Consider the following 12,604-nt stretch of genomic DNA (forward strand, 5'->3'; position numbering starts at 1 on the left):
TGATCCCATGCTGCACGACATCGCAGCAGCGGCAGAGCCGCAAACAGGCAGATCAGCTGCTTATCAGCGGAGGGAGCTTCGCCTGATTCAGGCGGATGTTCAGATGCAAAGTGAGGTGGCCTTCACATCTTCTTCCCTTTCACGACCAATCCTTAAAAGAATACTCAGCTGGGAGCTTGCATCAGTATCAGGAGATAAGCGGCGGCGGCGTCATGGACGACGACGGAGCAACTCTGAACTTGTGAAGCAGGCTCCGGTGGCGTGAGGCTCCGTTCTTGTTGACGAATGCGACGACGAGGCTGCCGCCCGCTTGCCCAGCAGCAAGCGAGCTCCACCGGCAGGGAACTCGCTCGCAGTCGGGCTCCTCCGGCTGCCGCGTCACGCTCTTGTCTCGCGGTCCACCCGCCATGGCGCCGCCGAGCTGCCGCGCCTGTGCCTGACGAGGAGGATGCATGCCATGTGGCTCTCTTAACTGAATACGCGGCCGATCTCGCCCGCACATCACCAATCCGACGATTAAAATTGGCCGAAGGGGTGGACGGTATTTGAAATACCGTCCGCCCCCGGTCGGTATTTCCGGACGCCGTCCACCCGGCCTGGCCGGCCGTTGCAGGCGCGCCGCTCTCCGCGTGGCTCGCCGGAGGGACACCTCGCCGCGCCGCCGAGGCGGAGGCTTCTGCCTTCCTCCACCCGCTCCATTGCAGCGGCCATGACCGGCGAGCTGAGCGCTCCTCCTCGAGCGGCTCCTGGCCGCGTGAGCCGCGACGCGCCCTGCGGCCGGCCGGCGCCATGGATGCTCTCGCGCGCGGTCTTGCCTGCCTCGTCACCGCCGCGCGTCCGCCGCATTCTGCAGCCCTAGGTGCCAACCTTCGTGTTCCTCCTGCCATGCATCCACCTCTGGCCGGCCGCCGCAAAGAACGCCTCCTGCTCGCGGTGGTGACTCGCCGCCGTCGCCGGAGCGCCACTGCACGATGCCCGTCGCCCTGGCGCCCTCAACCCTGCGCGCCACCACGCGCGCCGCACGCCGGTGACAGCCGCAGTCACAACGGCATTCCCAGCCCCATGAGCTGCAGTGGCGTGTCTTCCTGACGAGGAGTCGAGGTCCATCCCTCCAGGACGCCATGGCTCTCTAATATAACTGAGATACGCGCGCGGCCGATCTCGCCCACACATCACCCATCGGACGGTTGAAACTTGCCCAGGGGGTGGACGGTATTTGAAATACCGTCCACCCGGTCGGCACTTGAAACACCGTCCACACCCTGCCGCTGCAAGCAGGCCTGCCGTTGTTCGCCGGAGCGCCACTTGAAGCACCCGCTCGCGCCAGCCATCACTGGCGAGCGCTCCGCGCTCGTCTCCTGCCCGCGTCGCGACGCCTCGTGCCGGCCTGCGCCACCCATGCTCTCGCCTCCCCATGACCGCCGCGCGTCCGCTAGCAGGTACCATCGTGGTCTGCTGCCATCCATCCTCTGGGCCCCTGTCCGTCGCAAGAATCTGCTACACGCCGTGGCTCGCGCCGGAGCGCAGCGCCGCTGCGTGCCAGCCAGGCCTTGGCAGAATGGCAGCAGCCACGGGATGCTCGTGGACGTCGCCAAGGCCTCGACCGCCTCATAAGTTTGGGCAGTGTGGTTATGTTCTGCCAGTCTGCCATACGTATGTGGCTGATTTTGTATTGAATACAACTGGTTGTTGTTCTTCCATGGTGATGCCCAACCATACATGAGCAATTTGCCAATTTTGCGTAATGCTCCAGCCTCCAGGGTTACAACTTACAAAGTTACACGACGATTGGGGAATTGTTGGTTATTGATTGTTCATGTCAGGCCTTGACTAATATTTAATTGCAGAGTATTGATTTGTACTGTGAATCCATTTAGAAGCCACGGTTAAAGCATGCAATCCGGTGTCCATGTCTTTAGGTTGTTTGTTCAGTGTCGAGTCTAGTTCAGTAAGAGTCAGATTGGTCAGTGCTATTGTTCAGGCTTCAGAGTCAAAGTAGTTATGCGATCGATTGCAGGTGTGATCATGCCCGAGTTTTAGGCGCCACTGGGGCCTTGTTTACATGGTGATTAGGACCTTATCTAGTGGGAACCATCGGCTATAAGTAAAGGATGGAAACAAAGAAAAGTTGCTGGCTTTCGTAGCACAAACCACTGAGTTTCAGAGCTCTGTCCCAGAGAAGTTCCAACATGCAGTTTGCAGTAAGTTCCAACATGCAGTAGTTGAGCCTTGTGGATCATTGAAGTGGATATGCATTGGACTTGACTTATTTGTGACAGTATGGACAAGCCATTTGACTGACTGCCTCGGTGTGATACTGTTTGTTTACACAACCATTTGCATTAATTAAGCGAGCATGCAGTTGGCACCGATCGATCTCGTTTTTGCTTCACACGTTGCTGGCTGTGGTTTCGATGACAGATTTGGTACGTCCTGATGTGCTGTAGCGATACTTGTTTGAAGCATCAACATCGGATCACTTGACCAAAGCAAGAACTCTGAAGCTGCCCGGCGGTCTGAAACTCCTCCGTTGTTCTCGGCTTAATGCGACGGCGAGGCTGCCGCGCCGAACTTCCCCGCAGACCGCGGCCAGGTCCCTCCGCCATGGTGCACCGCGCAGCCCCCGCGCCTGCCCTGCCTGGGGACGACGACCGGCTCGGCTCCCTTGCTGATCGCTGCAATCCCCAGTCGATCCTCGCCCGCACATCTACCATCCGACGGTTGAAACTGGCCCAGGGGTGGACGGTATTTGAAATACCGTCCACCCGGTCGGCGCTTGAGACACCGCGTCCATCCCCCGTCGTTGCAAGCAGTCCGCTCCGCTGGCTTTCCGTTGCTCGCCAGAGCGCCACGCCGCCACCGCGTCGCGGAGGCTTCTCCCTCTCGCTCGTTGGCTGCTGCCCGCGTGCACCGAGACGCACCTCTCCATCCCCCGCAGGTGAGGTCTCCAGCCATCCACCGTCTGTCCGTCGCGGGAGCGCTGCCCTCCTGCTGCGCGCCGTGCGTGGCTCGCCGGAGCGCCGCTCGCGGAAGCAGCACCCACGCGACGCTCGCCATGGGCGTCGCCTCGGCCCCGACCGCCCGAGCTGCACGCACTGCGCTGCAGGGGCGCCAACGCCGCGCGTGCGCGGAAGCGGAGGCCGTGGCCACACGACACGAGCTGCGCTCGCCGGGCAGTCGTGGCCTTGTGGGCTCGTGTTTGCTGCAACTTGCATGCATTCGACGCGGTGGCTCTCTGGCGCGCCAGCAGATCGGGGGCGGCACAATTGCAGAGCTCCGCCGCTCGCCGCCGTCTCCTCCGGCTGCCGCGCGCGTCGCGCTCTGCTCCCGCGCTCCACGAGGGCCTGCGGTTCGGGCCCTCCACCAGCAGACGATCTGGCCCGCACATCTTCCATCCGACGGCTAGAAAGGGGCCCGGGGGTGGACGGTATTTGAAATACCGTCCGCCCCCGGTCGGTATTCCGGACGCCGACCACCCGGCCTGGCCGGTCGTTGCAGCCGCGCCGCCTCCGCCGCTCTCCGCGTGGCTCGCCGGAGGGACGCGGACACCACGTCGCGCCGTCGAGGAGGAGGCTTCTGCCTTCCTCCCTCCACCCGCTCGATCGCAGCGGCCAGGACCGGCGAGCGCTAGCTCCTCCTCGAGCGGCTCCTGGCCGCGTGCGCCGCGAGACGCCCTGCAGCCGGCCGGCCGGCCGCGCTCATGACCGGCAGCGACACGGTCCGGCTCGACGGCGCCGGGGAGCGCTACTTCATCTGCGGCGCGCCGGGGCACTGCGCCGCCGGGATGAAGCTGCAGGTCCGGGTCATCAGCGGCGGGCGACGCCGGGTGCGCCAGGACGTCGCCGCCGCGCGGCGCACTACACGACCTGCTACGGCAGCCCGCCGCCGAACACCACATCGCCCCTCGCGTTAAGCCCGCCGCCGCAGCCCCGGGGTCTTCCGCCAGGCTCAGCTCCGTGCCTGTCACCGTGCTGTCGCTGCTGCTTTTTTGAAAGAATGCTGTCGCTGCTGCTTGTTGTTGTTGGCCTCGTCATTGTCTACCTGATTTTGCTCTTTCATTCATGCCGCAACACACAGCCCAGAAATTCGATCTTATGGCAGTATGTTCAAATAAATAATTACTAAAATGTGAAATAATTTCTTCAGGTTTTTTGAAACTCCGAGTCCGTTTCTGTTCCATTGCCGATGGAAACTCCAATCGAGTTTCTGAAGAACAAACAAGCCCCCCCCCCCCCCCCCCCCCCAAATAAAACGGGCGGCCTTTCCATCAAGCCGAACACCACGAGCAGCGGTCAGCTAACAACAGCTTGCAAGCCGGAACCTGCCACCGCGTACTCGCAGTCTCGACCTCGACGCACCAGCAACCATGGCGGCACGGAAGATGTCGAAGCTGCGTCTGCGCGCCATGATCCTGCTCGCCGCCGTCCTGCTGCTCCTCCTCCCCTCGGCCGCGGTAGCCAAGGCCATGGCCATCGACGCCAGCAAGACACAGCGCCTTGATCTGCCGGACGGGCTGGTCGGCCCCGAGAGCGTCGCCTTCGACCGCCGCAATTGTGATGCAGCTGTGATGGCAACTCATAGTACAGTGAAATTGCAATTACGCACTTGAAAAATAAATTCATCAAATATAGTCTTCATGGATCTTGGTTTGTTAAGCACAGTTTTTCCAACAACCTGCTACAAACGGATCTGGAATCGGAGCTACGGTTTAGAAGATATTGCATTTTTTTCAATCCGAATTAAGAAAAGATTCTCTTCATGCATGCTTCCTGGTGGGTGGCGAAGAATGAGCTGTGATTGGTTGTCTGCATCTAATTTTGCATGCATGAGGCCGGACCAGCAATTATACGAGACCTACAGAGGGTCTGTGCATTTGCTATAGCAAATACACCTTGTTGCATTTTAGCCTCGCCGTGTGTGTGTATATATATATATATATATATATATATATATATATATATATATATATATATATATATAGTCTATTTGGTATCCAATGAGCTGAATATTATTCAGCGCGCCGGTGGCACCACCACCATCCGACGAGCCAGTAAAAGCACCGCTCTTTTTAAATTCATATCAGAAACGTAGCCACCGCAATCATTGCGCTTCAACTCCAACAAATTTACTGGGCACCCACTAGAGATAGTAAAAACTCCCATCTAAATGAGTAATTAGACGCAGAACCTTTTACAGTCCATGTTGCCAACATCATCCATTTAATACGAGGACGGTTGGAAACTCGAGGATTTTGCCATTAATACCTCCTGCTGCAAATGCAATTGCGGCTTTTGCAAAGGCAATTGCGGCTTTTCCTCCCCTAATTTTCTCTCTCCCTCATTAATTACCATCCCCTCTCTCCCTCACCACCTAGGGGCTCCTGCAAACTCGCCGGAGATGCTCATCCCTAGAGGCTCCGATGGACCAATTGGAGACTCATGACGTCGGATCCCCCTCTCCCCTCGCCTCACCCGATGCTTCATCAAGTTGTGATTTGGGATGCCACCTTCGTCGTCGACTGGGCATAGCCATGATTCAGGTGTCCACCTAGTGAGGCTCGACCACCACCGCTGCCGGCTAGTCGGAGCCATTGGCCGCCATCGGCTCAACCTCTGGTGGAAACGAGGTGAGTTCAACCACACCTACATACTTGTTCGATCCATCACAATCAGTTCTGAAGATTTTTACTCCTAATGTGTCATCAGAAGAAACTAAGAATGTATTTTTACTCCTTTGATCTGGATAACAGCAGGCAGTTGATGATGTCCAAGGCACGGTGGTGCTCGTTTTTACTCCTTGATACACCGCACGACGAGCACGCTACAGCAGTAGTTCATGGCTCCGTGTCCATGAGTTTATGACGATTTCAGAAGCTAGCAATCTTATTTTTTTTATCATTGTACTCAAGCTACCATTTTAGGAATTTTTCTCTCATCCAAATGATGTCCATAGTTCCAAAAAAAATTTATAGTTGTAACATCACGCGATGCAATTAATACTCCCACTGAAAGCCTTATAGCTTCCTGTAAGAAAACTTTGTGCCACGTTTCATATCAATATTTTTTACTATGCATAAGTAATTGATTCATATTCAACTTGTAGTAATTATTCCTCTATGAAAACTAGTTAGTATCAAATTACTTTTCAATTCAACTTGTAGTAATTATTCCTATATTGTACCGATATTACTTTTCGACACAACTAACAGTAATTATCTCTCCAGATAACTCATAGTGTAATTGCCCATATACACTCGATATAATATTTTAGTGTTCAAAGGAATGTAGAATAGGCAAGGAGTAATAACTAACTTGTATTTTAGTGTTCACATAGGCAAGGAGTAATAACTGTCCGTATAAACAAGAAATAATCCTTGGAGACCAAGGGTATAACTGTGTAGAATTCAGAAGGTGCCTGAGGATCCAAGAAATCAATGGTGCTAAAAATCAGATGTAAAATTTGTCTACAGCTAGTTTTTATGGTTGCAGAACAAACCAGTAGATTTTTATGGTCCTAGAGCTTGGCCGACCTCTGGTTGGAAGTGCTGCTGCTGCGCTTTTTACTCCCACCCACGTCAACAGCGTAATTTTAGCTTGTCAGGTGGTTGTCAGGAGGTCCAGCGACTGCGCGCATAATTACCGGTTAACTAAAATTGCACCAAAATTTCCGGTAGAGGTGCTTTATTGACATTTCTAATAGTCAAACGTGCAATAATTGTCATTACCGCGATAACCCAGTGTCTCTGTGGCCAACTCTGCATTAAAATCACTCATTAACCAACTTTTTACTACCCCTCAACGTTTGCACCGTAATTTTCTCCCGCCGGACTGTGGGTGGCGCTCCGCCGTGAGCGTTGAATAATATTCAATACCCGGGATGCTAAATAGACCAGTGTTCCCCTCGCGTTTTTTTCCTCCGCGCGTGCGGTTCGGCAACCTTGCGCACCCGCACGCCCTTCCCTCGCGAAGCTGGCGCCCGCGTCTCTCCTGCTTTTCCCCGCACCCACGTGCCTGCCTTCCTACCGGTTTTCCTCTCCCCACGTAAAAAATAGAACGAAATTAATATTATGCACCAACGGCTTTAGTAGTTTGGTAAATGGACTACTGACATTCTTGTGCACAAAAAAAAATCTGTTGTGATATTAACTGCAATAAAAGATTTGTCTTGCTGTTGCAGCAGCCACAGGAAAGTCCATCTTTATTCTTTACGATGGAACTACGGATGTTCTTGATTGTTCTACCAGTTGTAATAATTAAAGGTTTTTCTTCTCATACATATGATTAATTTATGCTCATACTGCAAGCTGCGCCACCAACGAAATTCAGTCTTCATCATAGATTTTATATTCTGACTTATTGTTCGTGTTGTCAAAATAAAGAATTTCATTCTACAAAGATGAGGTATTTCTGATCGTCTAGAGATCCAAATATCAAATAGTTACACTCTTAATGATTTTTATGATATAAGAAATGAATTTTTGAATTCTACAACTCTCCCACCAATGATATTATTCAATGGTGAACAATATATATTTTAAACAATGCAATGTTTTTCAGTGAAACAGGCCAAACTTTCCAACCTAACCAAACAAATTGTTACAGTTTACTTTCTGAAATCCAAATTGCAAATTTGACACCTAGAGAAGTAAAAAAGCACCAAGCTTTGGTTTGGAGAAAATGCGGTGTTTGGGTTAGCAGAGATTGGGGGATTCACGTCCCATTATTGTTGGCCTTCTGTTCATCACCTCCAGCTTGTTAGTAAGAATGGGTTCGACAAGATGGCAGGAGAACCGATCCCATCATCTGTGCAGAGACAACAAATCACAACATCAGGTATTAAACACGACTACACGAAGCCAATCAGGCATACGATAAGCATTTCAGATAAAATAAGGCATATTGATCACGCAAACTAGTATCATGATTCATGAACCATAATGTGTGGAGGGACCAAAGCTTCAGAACATCTGGAATCATTAAGAAAGTGTATTGATCCAAATATATTAACTCATATCATGCAACCAACTAAACCAGATCTTCACCTAGATCTAAAATCGAACAAGCAAATCAGATCAGCATCTTCGGGTGAATGCATATCAGACAGTAACAACTAAGAAGCATGCACCCCTGAACCTTCACATCTATGAACACAAAAAAGTTGCATATCTGAATTCTGAACAGCAACTCATCTAGTCGTATTCATAAATAAAAGTCATCAATTCATTTATAGGAAAAGAATAAATTAAAGCTCTAGTAATCTTAACAGGTATCTCTCAGCCAACAAATAAATATCTAGGTCAAGCTATGGGTTCTACACTTCTCAATCAAACCCATTACTGCAAACTTGAATTAGTAATCAACAAGAAAATACCAACACAACAATTTGCTGGATCCCACTCAGTCATGAGTCCAAATAAATGAACAGGAGCTGAAGTAAAAGTCTGACAACAATGGGAAACCACACACTGAACCGGTTAGAGATCTAACTCAGCACCTGGAACTTGGCAAGAAGATATCCTACCCTCAGCATCTGGACAGAGGCGCTCTGCACGCGGTGTGCGTGTGGGATCCGGACAGGTCTGGGGCTTCACGGCACATCGTCGGGCGCCTCCTCATCTCCTGCAACTAGTTGGTTGTGATAGGCGTCGGCTGCTGAATCGCTCCCATCATCCCTGCAGAGAGAGAGAGAGAGAGAGAGAGAGAGAGAGAGCATAAATACCATGTATGTGCAACCGATTGGAAGAAATCCATGTGCGAGTACCGAGATTGCAACAATATGTGCCCAAAAATGCACTAGTACCTGCATAGCTCCTCATACCAATGAAAGAAATCACCAGAGATTCATCCGTGATCAGTGATCGAGTGCCGCTGTGAAGTTAATTTGCAAAATTGAGGTGAAGTGGCGTAGCCGAGACGATCGCCGGAGTGGACGCGTAAGGCCTGCTTGCGCTGTTCTTGGAGAGGGCGGGGACGGTGCTGGGCAACCAGCACGAGTGACAGCGGCTGGCGCAGGTACGGAGACCAACCGGCGCCTTGCTACCGCGGGTCCAGCGCGACCAACCGACGGTTGAAGCGCGAGCTGAGGAGAACTCCTGCTGAGCGAAAGGTCGGCCGATGGGTGAGTTCGGCCGCGCGTCGACGGCAACGGCGGCGGCAGGTACTGACCGGGGGCGACGGCGATGGGAACGGCAGGCGACCACGCGGATCTCGGAACGAACAACGGCGAGCAGGACTCGGCTGGCGGTCGACTGGCACAATGGCTGGGCAGCAGGTACTGATCTGGGGGGCAACGATGACGGGGATCGGTTAATCTTCATTCTGTCGCGACTCGCGTAACGACGACGCAGAATCGATATACTTTGGGGGGGAGAGGAGTTGACGGACTGGGAAAGAAACCGCCGCGCGAGGTGGGTCGGCAAAACCGGCGTGGGGGGGAAGAGGAACACCCTGCGAGGGGCGGGCGCGTGGGCCTAGGGCGCGACCGGGTGAGTCGATCGTCCTGGCTGTGCTGGTACTGCGGGAAGCCAAAAGGTGTGCAGTGCACCTTCTTGCACCAAGCGAGCCTGGCTCGCCAGAAACGGAGATTTTTCTGTATCCGTGGAGCCAGGCCGCAAATTGCTTTTTGCATGAGCTAAGCCAGGCCCCAAAGGCAATACAGCAAAGCAAACAACATGACCTTGCATCGTGGGAGCCTAGTTAGTTAGGGCGGATACACCCAACCAATCACGCCCAGTTGCTGGTGGGAGCATGCTTGACCGTGCGACTGCGCTCAAAAATGGACTGGGGCGGCGCCGCGCCTCAGGTAGCACTCGTAGTCGTAGTAGTGCTCGAGCTCCTCGCACATCAGGTGCCCGCGGGTCCATTGTCACTGCGGCGGCGGCGACGTCGATGTCTCCCTGCATCAGGGAGTTGCTCCTAAACTGCTCGTTGAATTGGCTGCCAGAGGAGCTCGTGGGGGGCGCCTCTCGTAAATTTTTCCTCCTCTCTACCTCTCCACCTCCTTTCCCACGGCCCGAGCGCGCGCAGGCGGGCGCCGAGCACCGCCAGGCGGGTGAGATTCGCCGGTCCAGCGACGGGAGAAAGAAATTTCGTTATTAGATACTCAATTTGCATGCCTCACGCGTTTTGGTATTCAATTAGCAGCGCTATTAAAATATAACATCCCGCGCGTGAATTCTTTCGATTCGAGGGATTTCATCCTTTTTCTCAATTTCTCTTACTTTTTTCTCATTTCATTTTCAAACACATTGAAAAGACAACATTGCCCCTGACCTTATCTGTTGCACCGACTGGATCAATGGGCCTGGCAACTCCTCCCGTCGTTCTCTCACCCCTAGAAATTCAACCGATTGCACACGTGTGAGAGCATGACCCGTCTCTAAATGAGTTTTCAGGGGCAAAACGCAGGGGTGGCTACTTGCACCCGCCCCTAAAAATGAATTTTACCCGCCCCTACAAATTTTCGTAGTAGTGATATGTACAGGACATTAATTAAACATTAGAAAAACATGGTGACATATTGATTCCTTATTATGATCTTTTGGAGCAACTTATTATTACTAGTTTTTGACCAATTCAGCATGCTTGTTTTTCTGAAGTTTTAACTCCTCAATGTTATTTGTATTGTCAAGTATGCTGGTGAGAAGTGCTTTACATGTGCTGGGAACTTCTCTGTGGTTTGTTCATCCCACCTGCCATCCATTAATATTGTCCAAGCACAAGTAGAAATGTTTTGTTAAGTTCTCCTATGAATTTGAAGAACTACGGGCTGCTGCGCGAACTTTTCTATGGCTGTGGTGATGGTAGTACTCTCCTCTGTGGTGTTATAGTTGTCCTAAGGGTCATCAAGCAATGATGCTAATAAGCAGTGGCGAATCCAGCAACCAAATCAAATCAAGGGGGGCTCATCTCCCTCTCTTCTTCTTTCTCCCCTTCTCTTCTTCTTTCTCCCCCTTCTTCTTCATTCTTTGGTCCCAAAAATGGAGGGGGCTTAGGGGTGTATCCATTGATCTTGGCAAGGTAGGGGTGATTGATCCCCCTAGCCCCACTTGTAGATCCGCCCCTGCTAATAAGAGGGTGAAGTTTGTCAGTAATAGGGTTCATAGAGTGCTCCGAGAGTCCATTCTGTCCCGTGCAAATCTCGTCTGTTCATGAGTGCAGTGCACGGAGGCATTATTGGCATTGAATTTTATGTTTCTGTTAAATTTGAGAACATTATCCTTTTTGTGTTAGTAGTCATTCACCAACTCTGCCAACAACCTTTTTCAGATAAGATATTTTGGGTATTATTTGGTTCAGGTAAGCGAAACCTTCAGGCAGTATCAGGTGTGGTCATTGCAGTCTGCAAAAGTATGTACAAAAAATTAACTGCCTTTATCGTATAGGGATCGTAGTAAGCTGCTGCTGCTGACTGCATGCATATAACAATTGAAATAAACTGTCTATAAAACTGAAGTCCTGCCATGCATCTATTTAGGCCTTCTTTGGTTACACATGGATTTATTTCGGACCGGCAATCATAGGGACAATAAGGGACTCATTTTAGGTATAAAAAAAGACCGGAATTTATTCCGGGCTAAAAACTATTGCAACAAAATATACTATATAGGTACAAGAGACCTGAATTGATTCCACACCTCTCAATTCATGGATTGATTCCCGATCTCTTGTTCTACCGTACCTATCATGAATCTATTTTATTATAATTAGTTTCCAACTCGGAATAAATCCCGGTTCCTTGTTATACCTATTATGAGTCTCCTGTTATCTCTTTCCGGAACAAATCAATGCATAACAGAACAAGACCTAATATATTTTTTGACCAAATAATGTTATATACTGTATATATGGATTTGGTGGTTTCCCATAGTTTCGGCAGAAGAAAATCAATCAGCCAGGTAAACAAGCTAGCAGAAAATATCATTACTGATATATGACTGCACTCACATAGAACCAAACCTTACATGACCAGATTAACCTCTCTGAAGGGTAATTTGTACCACATTAACTAATTATTTGGCTGATATATATAGGTGTAATGTTTGACACAAACTAATAAGGTAACTCGACATAGGCCATTAAGAACTGGAAATTATTCAGCAAGTTGTGGCGGGTAGCTCCGATCCTCGTAGCCAGATGAACATCTTTGGGCATGATCGTCACCCGCTTGGCATGGATGGCGCATAAGTTGGTGTCCTCAAAGAGCCCCACGAGATATGCTTCTGCTGCCTCTTGCAAAGCAAGCACTGCATGGCTCTGGAAGCGCAAGTCACTCTGCATTCAAAGCCATCAAGTGATGGAACAGTACATATAACCAACTCCATGGAAAAAAAAATGCTATTAGTATTTAGATGATCCTACAGATGTTTCAAATATCAGACAAACCAAACATATATTAAATTACCTTGTGGAACTGGGCAGCCTCTGGAAGGGCATCTTCCTAATGAGCAGCCTCTGGAAGGGCATCTTCCTAATGAGCAGCTCAGCGCCCTTTTGGTACTTGCGAATTTCACTGGAGTAAATCGAGTGGAAATTAAAGTGGTTCATTAAATTTGCAGATAGAAGGAAATTAAAATATGAAGTTGAGAACTTGAGTTGTATCTACC

At 50.8% G+C, this 12,604-nt stretch overlaps 1 long non-coding RNA gene across 1 annotated transcript; it reads right to left on the bottom strand.

The window, feature by feature from the left end:
- Positions 1-8,445: 8,445 nt before the first annotated feature.
- LOC120711350 lies at positions 8,446-8,985 on the bottom strand. Its single transcript, XR_005690244.1, has 2 exons — positions 8,800-8,985; positions 8,446-8,671 (listed from the first exon to the last, which is right to left on the bottom strand). It is a non-coding gene; the product is annotated as an uncharacterized LOC120711350 (long non-coding RNA).
- Between the last annotated feature and the right edge of the window lie 3,619 nt (positions 8,986-12,604).

Source organism: Panicum virgatum, chromosome 6K, assembly GCF_016808335.1.
Source record: "Panicum virgatum strain AP13 chromosome 6K, P.virgatum_v5, whole genome shotgun sequence".
Classification (NCBI taxonomy): Eukaryota; Viridiplantae; Streptophyta; class Magnoliopsida; order Poales; family Poaceae; genus Panicum; species Panicum virgatum.